This window comes from Caloenas nicobarica, chromosome 15, assembly GCF_036013445.1.
Source record: "Caloenas nicobarica isolate bCalNic1 chromosome 15, bCalNic1.hap1, whole genome shotgun sequence".
NCBI lineage: Eukaryota > Metazoa > Chordata > Aves > Columbiformes > Columbidae > Caloenas > Caloenas nicobarica.
The window spans coordinates 14,869,505-14,882,243 of record NC_088259.1 but is presented as its reverse complement, the minus strand read 5'-3'; the positions used below and the strand labels follow the sequence as shown (position 1 = coordinate 14,882,243).

At 41.3% G+C, this 12,739-nt stretch overlaps 1 protein-coding gene across 2 annotated transcripts in view; it reads right to left on the bottom strand.

Moving 5' to 3' along the window:
* ZNF217 (zinc finger protein 217) overlaps window positions 1-12,440 on the bottom strand; it is a 28,406-nt gene extending 15,966 nt beyond the window's left edge. For both annotated transcript variants that reach the window (XM_065645854.1, XM_065645853.1), the window contains exon 1: window positions 12,298-12,440. The gene's annotated coding sequence lies outside the window, so the exon portion shown is untranslated. The remainder of the gene's footprint in view (window positions 1-12,297) is intronic.
* Window positions 12,441-12,739: the final 299 nt, after the last annotated feature.

Here is a 12,739-nt window from a genome sequence, read left to right as displayed (position 1 = left end):
CGAGCGGATGGATGGTGGGGGTAAAGGGCAAAAGAGGGAACAAGCCACTGCCTGATACGTTGATGGCAACAAAATATGGATTTTCTACAGCCAGTCTCTCTTCTAACTACTCCCTTCATCCCATTTTCAGCTTTATCATGATTAACACTTCCTCTCCGCATAATGACTCAAAAACCTTTTGTAATAGGCAGGTTTAGCCTATGGTACAACACTTCCGAATGGCTTCTATTGCCACCTTTTTGCCTTTTTATCTTCCCCATTTGGTTTTGACTTTCTGGCTTTCACTCACCCCCCCATAGGCAGGTAAAGGAGCCATAACAAAAGTTTGAAGCTGGAATATTCAAAAAGCTTTCCCTTTTGTAAAACACAAGGGAAAAAAAAACATATCAAAGGGTGCTGGTTAGCATGTTTTACTTCATGTTTCAACTTGCCATTTTGTTCTATTTCTACTGTAGTTTTAAGAGGTATTTTTTACACAACAGGATAACATGCTGTGGCAAAGCTCATGTGCATAAATGGTGACTATCAGCCTGAAAATAATTTATTTGCAAACCAAAAATAAACAGCAACTTGGAAAGCCTCCTGAACACCAATAATGAATATCCAGGTAAGACAAAAAAATTGAACAGAGTTTAATGCATTTACATTCAGAGCCACAGGTGAGCGCTGTGCAGTAACAGGTATAAGAATCACCCTACAAAGAGGCCAGAGGCATTTCTGGGGTATGAAGTCAGAGCCAAACGCCACAGTGCCCGAAGTCCCACGTACTGAATTGCTGAGGTTCATCATCAACTATTTCCTTGGCAGTGTCTATGAATACGGAGGAATCCTATTACGCTTCCCACTTTGTGGCATTACAACATACACACAATAGAGCAACAAGAATTAAGTCACTGTAAAGAGAAAGCAGATGAAAACCAGGAGAAATCCACCCTCAATCCCCTATACTCCCCAGCACTCTGGGACAAGGGTAGAAGGGACACCCTTGTAACAGGGACCATCACATACAGTTCTACTCAAACCTAACCTACAATAATACAAACATTTTGTAGGAGCCATGTGCTTTAAGATTTATTAGACTTTAAGGCACAGGCATAGATCGAGTCTAGGGAAGGCTCCAGGTTGGTCACTGATGTGTGAAAAATCTACCCCAATCAATCAATAACATTTTCTGTGGTAAGCGCTTTGAAAACAGGTTTGTTTCAATCTCGTCTCATTTAAATGTATCAAAGACGACATTACTCAGCTGCCCAAAAAACTCAACCTGTCCTCACAACTGCACGTAGAGAGCATATAACTTTAACACAAGGATCATGAGAGGAGTTTGGATCCAAGTAGTACTGGGTATCAATAGGTTTGAACAAAAGCCCTTTGGAGACATCTTCCACAGCTCTTCAACACCCTTCACACACCTCCACCACCCCGTGTCAGCTGCTCAACGCTTTTCAGGCTTTCACTGGTTTTAATAGTAAGCTCTGAACACTTTTGAAGAACAGGCCACAGCTCATCTTCCAGGCAGCATTGCAAAGCAGAGCAAGATATTCCTGTTCTAGGAATCTCAAATGCCTATTTGCAGTTCAGGCAACTGTTGTTCTTGGCTGTGCCACCATATACAAGAGGTAGTACCTATAGACTTAAAAACTGCAGGTAGCATTTCTGAAGAACACTGCAGATGCAACTAGCCAGAATTGTATTTAAACTGAGAAGAAAAAAGATAACACTACTAGAGTCAGAAGGTGAGCTATAAAGCTCTAGTTTAATTTTTCTATCTGGTGATTACACACTTCACCCTGATTAGGTATATGGCTTTTACAAGCAGGCATGATTTTACACTCTCGCTGTTTGGACAAGCTAACACATGCTAGAACTACAAACTAAATATCTGCACTAGGTAGGATTTTATCCATTATTAACAAAACCTTTCTTCCTCATGAAGATAATATTATGTCTTGGATTTGAGGACCAAAAATGCTGATTAAATACATTCCTGTTATTCAAAACCCTGTAGGCAGCAGTTAAACTGTGAAGAGTTGCCTTAATTCTGTACTATTGCTTCCTTGGGAAAGTAGCCAACCTACAGTTTTGATGAGTGCTGCAACTATTTGTGGCTGAAGGTCTATATACCAGCTCAACAACAAAAAAATACAGTACCTGGGGTTTCTTCTGTTGTCTTTCACTTTCAGAAAACAAAAGAACAGACACAACACACCAGTATCAGTCCAAGATACTCAGTAAAGGAACAGAACAAAACAGGAAATCCTTCCTTCCAACAGCTGAAAAGCGATAAATTTGCTACAGATTAACTCAAGGTTGAAAATTAAGAATGACCATCCCTCCTCACAATAAAGCAAGGCAAGAAATCATGGTTTCTGACTCCCCTACCCATTTGTAAATGTTAACGTGCACCTCGCACTGGAGTCCAGGGCCCACGTCTCCAGCGGTTCCTGCAACTGCCTCCAGGAGAATGAACAGGTTGGGGGAACCTGTCCTGCTCTGCACATCTGGGCACATCCTGCAGCTGTACTGTCCAGATGTGGCAAATTCTTCTCAACTGCAGGATCCCACCTCTTGTACTTTATTCTTCCAACAGTCGGGAGCCCGAGCATTTAGCAAACTTTAGTTCGCAACTGAGTCATATTTGGCTTTCTGGCCTTTAGTCAAAAATTTCAACAGGTTTGGAGCGATACCCATTATATTTATAAACACCACAAAACATATACAAATTAAGATTGAACTGGACAGATGAGAACATCTTGTTTTCATTGCACTTGCCACACAACCTAAGAACCACGCCAAAAATCTGCTGCATATAAATGGGTTATTAAAACAGAGAGAATTTTATTTAAGTGCCTGTAGAGAAGTTTAATTTATTTTTACTAAATTACACAACCAGAGACGAAATATTACGATCTCAAAGATTTCTTTGGGAAATGACCTATCAGTAGTAATTTTATTGCATTTTTACCTCCTGCATTTCAAAATTTCCATGAATATGTAATAAAAACTCTAGGCACACCTTTCAGAGAATAGCGAAGTCTAACCATTGAATTTCCCATCTTAAACACTACAGAGCACTGGGAATAAAAGTTGCATAGCTACTATGAGGAAAACAACTATACCCCACTAATTCTGTGCCAGCAAAACTATTGTTAAACTGTAAAAAGCAGATATAACTACCTCAAAAAACCCTCAGCAGATCCTTAAATTCAAGGCCAGTAGCAAAGCTATCGCTGTTTTAACAGATGACGAGAGTTTCTTTCACCATCCTACTAAGGTTCCACAAGGTTCCAAGTCCTACATAATCCCACCAGAGAGGCAGCTGCTGCAGACTGTCTTAATTTTTACTGTGTATATTTGACTTGAGAAACTTCCGTGTAACTCTCAGTTCCACTTTAAAAAGAAAAATTTCCAGTTTTCCTCATGTTTCAATAAGTTTCAGGATATTAAGAGTCCTTTTACACAAAACATTCTTTTCTCTTGGTATGTCCATACCTTAGAACAGGTTGCTGTTCTTTGGCATTGCTAAAGAAATAGATTTTATAATGCTGATTGCTTACTGGAAACCACAAGTTACTCAAACACCTTTTTTCTTTCAACCTAAAAATTATTTTCTAAATAGTTTTCCAGTTCTATTTAATAAACACAAATAAAATTAACTAGTTAACGGTACTTTTTCCTCATTGAGATCACAGATAAAAACTAACTCACAGATATTATCCATTTTGTCTGAGCATATCTATATTCAGGTACCATACTGATCACAGGCAGAGTAGCTCATGCATAAATATAACTTCAAATTCTCAAATAAAAGCCCAGGCTGAACTCAAGTTTGTTTACAGCACCTTTTTTTTCTTTTTTTAATACACATATATTATAGCATAAAGTTAAACCGGTTGCACCACACCTATTACACACACAGGACATTAAGCAGAAATACCATCCCCAAGTAGTTGCTAACAATATTCAAGAGCTCTAAACTCTTGAGATAGTACCTCTAGTGTCCTAGGCTGTGTGTGCAGCGCTTGCAGAACCCACCAGTGACAATGGCTCCGTTGTACGAACCGTCCTGGTGTGCTGTGGCCTTCACAGCCTCCTATGTTTAGTCAGAAGGTGAAGCAAAGTGTTATTGTGAGGTTCTAATTTACCAGTTGCTCCAAAACATTAGTCAGATTTCCAAACATCCACAGCCTGAAATTTCAAGTTTGCCTCTACAGGCATCAGGGTTTTTATGGCAACCAAATAACTTCCTTTCTCCACTTAAGAAGAAATGCATACATGTTACACCTCACACAATAAGGTGTTTTCCTGTATCAGACAGAAATGTCTTTCCTACCCCAGTTTGAGGGAAGGACAGCCCCTAAATCTAGGACAGACAACACACGATTTACTGCATAGACTGTGACCTTATTTCTGAAAGAGTCCAACTGTCCATCTGCCTGTGACTCAAGTTAAAACACTGGAAAGCTATAAAAGTCAGCACAGATAAAACGTTATTTTGCAGAACAGCAAAAAGAGCCAGTTTTTCTTCATAACGCTACATGAAGCCAGTAACTTACTCTTCATTACTGTGCATTCTATTGCTTTCTAGGGATGGGAAGAGCTACTCCCTTCTATCTTTTAACAGTAAATTATTTTAACATAACCTCCCAGTGTATTTCTTTGTTCACAGAGAAGCGCATGAGTACACCTAACATTGTTTCTCGTCTACATTTTTTTAAGTGTTCAAGTACAAAAATGTTTTTAAACAAAGTTTGTTAACAGTTCAGCCTGATAAAGAACTAACATAAGTACTTTTAAAGGAAATGGAGATTTAGGGGGAGGAAGGGGAGGAAGAGAGTTGTTTGTTTCAGTTGCAGGAAAGATCAAAACGAATACGTTAGACGTTCAGGTTGAAAAGAGAACATAAAAGATGACCCCGAATTGGAATTTCCACTCCCTAAATCTGCAAACTTAAGTTCCCTTGGTAGTCTTCATCCTTCAGGCTTGAAGTTTTCAAAGTCATCCTAAACTTAAACTCTTAGAAGGGTTTTCATATCTTTCTATCCTTTCTAAGCTACTCTGTTCTCCTTAGTTACAGTCCCTTCTAACAACGTTACAGGGCTTTCCAAAGCAATAATATTAAGACAATTCATAAAAACAGAACTGAAGAAACAGAAACACATACACCAGAATGCAAGAATGTTATTATCCAGGCATTTCTTCAAACACTTTAGAGATATTTTTTTATATTGAAAGCTCTTTTGTAGTCAGATAAGACAGACATACATGCAAGTCCATGAAGTCTAGCAAACAGGATTTTAATCACTAGTGGAAAATAACTAGTAGTTAATAATGAACAATATTAGGAAAACTCCCTCCCTCCATTTCAGACATCTACACTAATAGAAACAAAGGATATCCTTTCTCCAAAAAACCTTTTCCTGTGGAGTCCCTTTTTCTTTAAGGCTATATGTCTAACAGTGTTTTGGCAGAGGACGGATGAGCTGAATGTGTCTCCTCAGTGAACTGAATGCCTCTTCTATCAAAAGATGTAATTATTCCTTTTAAAGCAGAGAACATATAAGCTTGCATCATTTTGCACATGTTTTTCCTCCACTGAGCAAGAGCAAATATAAAAGAGACTAATTCTTGGCACTAAAGGAGGAAGTGCTACAAGTAAGTATTGACTTTTAAAGTTCAGAAGGACTGCTCTAACAGCCAGATTTTTTTTTCCCTCTGTACTTTAGACACTATGCATCAGCCAATACCTGTTGTAGAAAATCTGAAAGACACAAAAGCGATCCTATTTTAAATAAGTCTGGGACACATTTCACCACTGCTAGAAGATGATGCAACTTCATTAAATCAAGAAGTTACATGCACTTAAACTGGCAATGACCCCTTACCTTACAAAACAGTTTACTGTTCTCTCCACAGCAGGTAAAGACTCTCTTGGTGGAGTGAGTGATACGTTTTTATTGTTGAGTCAGTCTCACCTTACACAAGCTGCCCTTATATGTTTAGTCTTGGTTTTCATTTGAAAGAATATATTTTCGGAGACCTTAAAAGCAAATCTGACTTTTTTACTTCTTGGCAGAAGGACCTTAGGCCTCTCTAGTGGCCACAGCTACACAGAAGTGTTAAATTCAGAGTTCACCAAATTAGACTTAATTCCCTATTACTCAAGAACCAGGAGTTCCTCCATAGCAATTATAGGCAAGTTGCATCCCTTTGGGCGGCATAGGTGAAATAACAGGAAAAGATATGATTTTACTATTCCTGAATTTGAGAGAAGTAGTCACTTCCACAGAGTTCACTTTATTAAGGGCATTAATCTTCCCTAGTGCACTCACCCAATCTCAACTCCGAATCGAACTCTTACTCACCACAGCTCGAACCCCTGTACCTTGCAAGAAAAAGCAGCAACTTCTTACCCCTCCCCTCTGCATAGCACAGGCTTTGAAGTTGTCACTTTCAAACATATCCACAATTATGTATTTGCAAAAATCAGTCTTGAAAGATGGAAAAAGGTACATGGTTCAAGGGAAAGACATTTACTTCTACTTTTGTCATCCCTGGATTAGCATCCAATGATACTAAAATAGAAAAGTGCTAGAAACAGACACTTCAAGTAGCTGCCTCCTTTCTTCCATGCAGGCGGGAGACCTTCCAGAAACCCCCAGAGACTGATGGAGACTAAACCTTTTAAATGACCTGGCATTACATTTTGTCACACCAGTGGACTAAAGGGATGTATGTGATGATATAGCCCAACATACTGGGCTTCATGGTGCCAAACTGTTCCAGAACGCAGTTACCATCCACAAGAAACTGACCTTTCAAACAGGCAGTAGTTTCACAAATTTTACTACCATAAGAAAAAAATATTAGAAACAAATGTTAAAGCTAACAGAAATTGTGGTTTCTCCAGATCGCATTTACATCTATATTCCTTACAATGTACTAAACCTCATAGTCTTTGGAATACATTTTATTTCACTCGACCAGTTCTCAACTATCACGATGAAGTGTAAGCACAATACAAAGGCCTTTAATTTCCCTTATGTAGCTTATGTCAGAGGTAAACTGCACTCACTTTATTACACTGAAAAATGCAAGTGTACCCATTGCGCATAAACAAACTCAGACTTTGATACTTTTAGTTACATAAAATCCTTAGCACATAGAAAATCACTATCCAGTCAATTATTCACTTACACTTGGACTGGTTTCTGCTCAAATCTTCAAGTCACACTGATCTACATAGATTTTCCTGCATATTCTAACCACATTTCCTCTTGTACTTTCTTTTGAAATTCTCAAGGCAGTCTGATAACCAACTCAATTTTCTGCAATGAAATCAAAGACATAATTCGAAACAAGTATGTCACCCATATTTTTGATTCGTAACTCATGTTTTCCCAGAACGTACATTGTTTTGCTCTGAAATTGAAAGTCTGTTATCATACCACTAAGTTGCTGCCCCCTTAAAAAAAATGAGGAAGACTCAAGAGAGATACATTTATGGTAAGCTATAAACTATGCTCTGACCAAAGTCATATGATTATAACAGTAAAGTCTGTTGTTTGTTTGGGGCTTTTTTTCCCATTGACATACACCCAGGTTTGGCATAAATAAGTTTTCATCAGCAACAAAACAAGATTACTTTTAAAAAAAATATATATATTTCTAATAATTTTGAGAGTAGCTTTCTGTTTGGAGGTACACAAAGACCTAGGTAAAATGTGTTTGTTTGGTTGGGTTTTTTTTAATCCTAAAATATAACACATATTAAGAATCTTACATAGCTTGGTCATATCCTTTTCCTTACTTTTGTATTCAGTTGCAAATCTCTTGTGGTATGAGTCATATCTCTCTAAAAGCATGCATACAGTAGTCAAGCAGAGTCCCCTGATTGTATTAATGCACTAGAAAGATTTTTTTTTTCGTACTAAAGTCACTTTAAAAGGGGGGGGGGGGGGGTCAAGGGTCACCAGAAGTTACCCAAAGTCCAGTAGAAGTAAAGAGCAGTTTGAAATTAATGTAGTTATGAGATGTGGAAAGAGTATCTGATTGGAATGCTGATGTTCTAAATCAAGAGTCTCAAAAATAAGAGGGCTGAGCTGGCAAATGGCAGCCCCGCTGCAACTGAAATGCACTGTCCTGCTATATTTAAAGACAATACCTCAACAGTGAAGTATTAGAACATTTTAAGTGAGATAAATAAGCATAAGACACAGGCAAATATCCTTGGTTATTTAATCATCCTGAAAGCAGCGTGGAAGTGTGAGGGTGAGTTCAAAGGTCAAACTCTTCTTTCAGCTTCTCGCAAAGAAAAGCAAGCGGAGCCCCTTCCACCTTGGGAAGGGGACTGTGCCTTCCATATGCCAGCAGCACTTACAGCATTTCATAACGCAGCAAAGAGGGAGTATTTACATACACAGGGTATAGAATCTTTTGCTAGGACAATGGATTCCAAATCAGGATTCAGGTTAGAAACACTTGGGACAACAGAAAGTCCCAAAGAACAAAGGGAAGTTAAAATTTACTTAATGTTTCCCCAGAGCTTCTTAATTGCAAACTTCCAGATTTTTTGTAACTAAAAGTTTATTGTAATCACTGTTTTGAAAGTCTAAGTGAAATCCACAGTTCCTTTTTAAAATTATTTCCCCTGATCACAGTAATAACTTAGCACTTTGTTCACATAAAATATTATATCAATCTATCGACACAGCTCTAAATGAAAATATAGTAGTAAAGACAGATTCTGAAGATTAGAAAGAAGTGCTCAAAAAGGAATTTTTTTAGTATGATCTAATGAAAGGCGAAACCAAAATGAAGTAACCTTTTGTGTAAGACAGGCTGATAAAAGGTGCTAAAGTTTATCATCTTCCCCTTTCTAGCTCCTACCCTAAATCTTGCTCTCTCCACCTCTACCAAAACAAAGCAAAACCAAAAAGCATTATTCACTTAAAATGAAGGGGAAAAAAAAAAATACTCTAATCCAAAGCCTGGAAGCCATTCTCTAAAGACTACTTAATATGAAACTTTGTTTACAAGATACAAATATAGCCTTTTTACCACATTCAAAACCAGAAAACATCCACTTATTTAAAGAAATGTTTTTTCTGTTTTGATCAACAAGGACGTAGGTATTCATTTTAAATTTAAATTCAGCCCCAATAGTGCTATATGAATGTTTTAAACTCATACATGATATGCACTGTTTAAGAATGTTTAAACAAAGGAAGTAGGAGAAGCCTCAAAATACACAGCAAAACTTAATGGCTTCAATTTTAGAATATATACTGATTGCAGCATGGCAAAATTATTCTCTCATGCTTACAGGCAGTCTTCAGAAAGAATAAGTGCAGTCAGTGTAGTAATTTGTCCCACTGGAAATTCTGTATAAAACATCTACCTAAAATAAACAAGGCTTCGCAGCAAGAATCGTCAGTTGCCATTAAGGACACACCTTAAAGTTCTTACCACACAGTAACTAAACAAGTACAAACTAGTGGTGACTGTTTGCTACTTTTGTCTTAAAAGTTAATGAGATCAATTCAATCCTCAGTATCAGATCTTACGATAATTTTCGTAAAAATGCAAGAGACAAACAACCCCAAAACACGAATATCCAGGACTCGAGTGTCTGATGTTTTATCAGAATGCTCAAGGTTCTTGTAAACACGAATATAAATATTAACATTTAAGCCTGACACCACATAATACTAAAAGGTAAAATGCTTAACTGCTCAGAATACTAGTGCTCTGGTACTGGAAGGCAGCTGTTGTTCCCCTGCCTTTTCTTTTGTTGTGCTTAATCTCATGTCAAGTCATTCAACCAACTCCAAAGCGATGAAGACATAATTGAACAACCTTAACTAAAAACTGATCTACTGTTCTTAAATAGCTGTATATTCTGTTTAACGATTCAAAAAGGCTAACATATGAAAAAGAATCTATAGAATTCAAATCAGCAACTCTGGTGCATGCAGAAGAGTTGCTTGGCTGTCGGCCAAGCCAATCAATAATCACTGTAATAACCATGCTTCTAAAGTTGTTTTCCATATTCATCCTCCTAAAAACTTAAAGGCAAAACTTGAAAACTCATACTGCTTTCAAGAACGAGCTGAGAGATACAAAATCCAAATATTTTGCACAAAATTACGATACTGCTCATTAAAAGTATCTGCTACAGAAAGATTAGTGATCACAAAGCCACATTCCTGCTACAGCCCTTAAAATATTGACTCAGTTACAGAACTAGTAAAGGGGAAGAAAAAAAAAATGCTTCCTCCACCCTTTCCCTCCTCCCTCCCCCTCTGCCAAAGAATGCAGTTTATCCTACTTAGCTGAAACTGTCCTTTTATATTATCTAAGGAAATGCTTAAACCTCAGTGTGGACATCACAAATTAAAGTATTAGTCGTATTCCCAAACCTACAGTTAATAAGAGCTCCTAAGAGCAATAAAACATGGCGTTAAAGCATTTGCAAGCCATTGTCATAGCACTGTGCTCTGATACCTTTGCAGACACAAAACCAGCCCCCACCAACCAACGAGCATGTAAGCATTGGTCAGCAAGTCAATGCCTGCTATTCAACTTGTAGTTAGGCGTTTTATTTCTGTGTCTTCCAGATCATATCACCCCTGCATTTCAGGGCCTAATAAAATGTGAAGAATGATATGCTCCCCCCCCTCTCCTTGCATCTGAAACCGCGTTATTTCCCTCTCTTCTTTTTCACACATTCTTACAAAAACTTCCCTTTTCACATATACTTCTATAAGAAAACATTTCACTGCATCTACTTCAGTTCCTATTTCTATTTTCGATTTTCACTAGATTCTTCTGCTACTGCCTCCCCCTCAAACCCACTGGTAGAAACTGATGTAGTTTTAAAGCTCTCAAGGTCATTTCAAAAATGAAAAAAAAAAAAGTTGTTGCCTTAAAAAAAAACCTTTAAACACACAAACCCCTAATCTAAATCCTTTTCAAATTCAAACGCCTTTCATCAGCAGATCAATAACCTAACATAAAGATTTTTGTTCACCACCACTTCAAAACTATTACACTTCAATTCAAATACTTACTGGGAGTCACATAACACATTTTATGGGATGGCTCATTAGAATTCATACAGACCTTACTTTGGCTGCAGGTTTTCTGTGTGGGAAACAAACAAACAAAAAAAACCCCACACCCAGAAACAGAAAGTCCAGTGGGTATCACGGAAGAGGAATGAAATCCAATCTCTAGATATTCTAGAATTTTATTGTCCTCGTTTGGCAACGTCTTTTGTTGCTTAAGAAGTCAGTTGAGGCTTATTTATTTATTTTCTAAACTTCCTATTCCCCTTAAAAAAAGAGAAACACGATGCCAAAGAAATGATCGGGAAGGCTTTAGCCTTTAGAAGACAAAGGTAAACGAGACAAAAACTGGCAAAACGGATCAATAAACTTTTCATTAACAAGCCCCCCCCCGCCTCCGCCCCATGAGCCACTTACTACAAATCCTTCTTCCAGGAACATCTTTGACTCACAAAGAAATAGTCTCTTCCCGCTCCCCCCCCCCCCACCTCGCCTCCCACCCGGCAGAAAAGCATCCCCAAAACCCAGGCTCGAGTATTTAAAAGCAAATTCCCAGGTATGCAATGGAAGTTTGAGACACCTACTTGTTCGGGGCGGGGGGGGGGGGGGAGAGCAAGGGAGGGGGAGGCGATCCCGGGCAGAAGGAAACCGGGGGCAGCGAGAAGTTGCGGGGTGGGCGGCAGCGAGGGAAGGGGTTTCTCCCTCTCTCTCCCGCCGCTGCCTCTCGCTGCCCTGCCCGCCCGCGGCGCTGCGGGCCGGCCGGGCCCCGGGGAGGGGGCGGCGGGCGGGGCTCGTTACCTGCCGCGGGAGGGGGGAAGGCTGACGCGCTGCCGCACACCTGGACCCTCCCAGGCCTTTCCCCCCACACACACACAGACACCTCCCCGGGAGCCGCGTCCCCCCGCACACCTGCCCTTCCTCCTCCTCTCCCCCGGGGGCGGGCAGTGCGCTGGGACGGCACGGGGGTGGGCGGCCCTGCTCTGAGGGAGGGCGTCCCCCCGGACCCCCCTCCTCACAAGGTGGGGGCACGTACCCCCCAGGTCCCCTCAGAACGTCCCGGAAGGCAGCTGCCCGCCCCGCGGCCAGTCACACAACCAGCCCCTCACGGCAGAGACCGCCCCGCGGGGAACGGGGCTGCGCCTCCCTCAGGTGCCCCCCTAAGGGGGGAGGAGGAGGAGGGGAAGGGGGACCGGAGCCCCCTGCAAGTTGACCCCCAGCCCTCCCTCACCTGTGCCTGAGCCGCCTCCCCGGCCGGCATCCTGAGGTGGGGGGAGAGGGAGGAGGGGAGCGGGGGCAGCCGCCCGCGGTGCCGCCGGAGCCCGGACTCGGCGGCGCTGGCGCTCGGGCACTGTTTGTAAACCGCTCCCGCGGCAGCTGTTGCTCGGGCAGCCCCTGCCCTCGGCCACGCCCACACCCCCCGCGCGCGCGCAGGCTCCGCCCCCGTCTGTCGCAGGCCACGCCCCCCCCCTCCCGGCGGGGCGGGCGGCCCGGCAGGGCCCCGGCGTTAAATAACGCGGCCCGGAGCGGCTCCCGCCGCTGCCGCCTGCCCCCGGTGGTGCCGCGGGGCGGCTGGGCCGGGGCCTTTAGGCGGGCGGGGTGACGCGGGAGCCGCGGCGATTGTTCCCTTTGTGGCGGCGCGGTGCGGGGGGGAAGCGCGGGAGTCCCCGGCG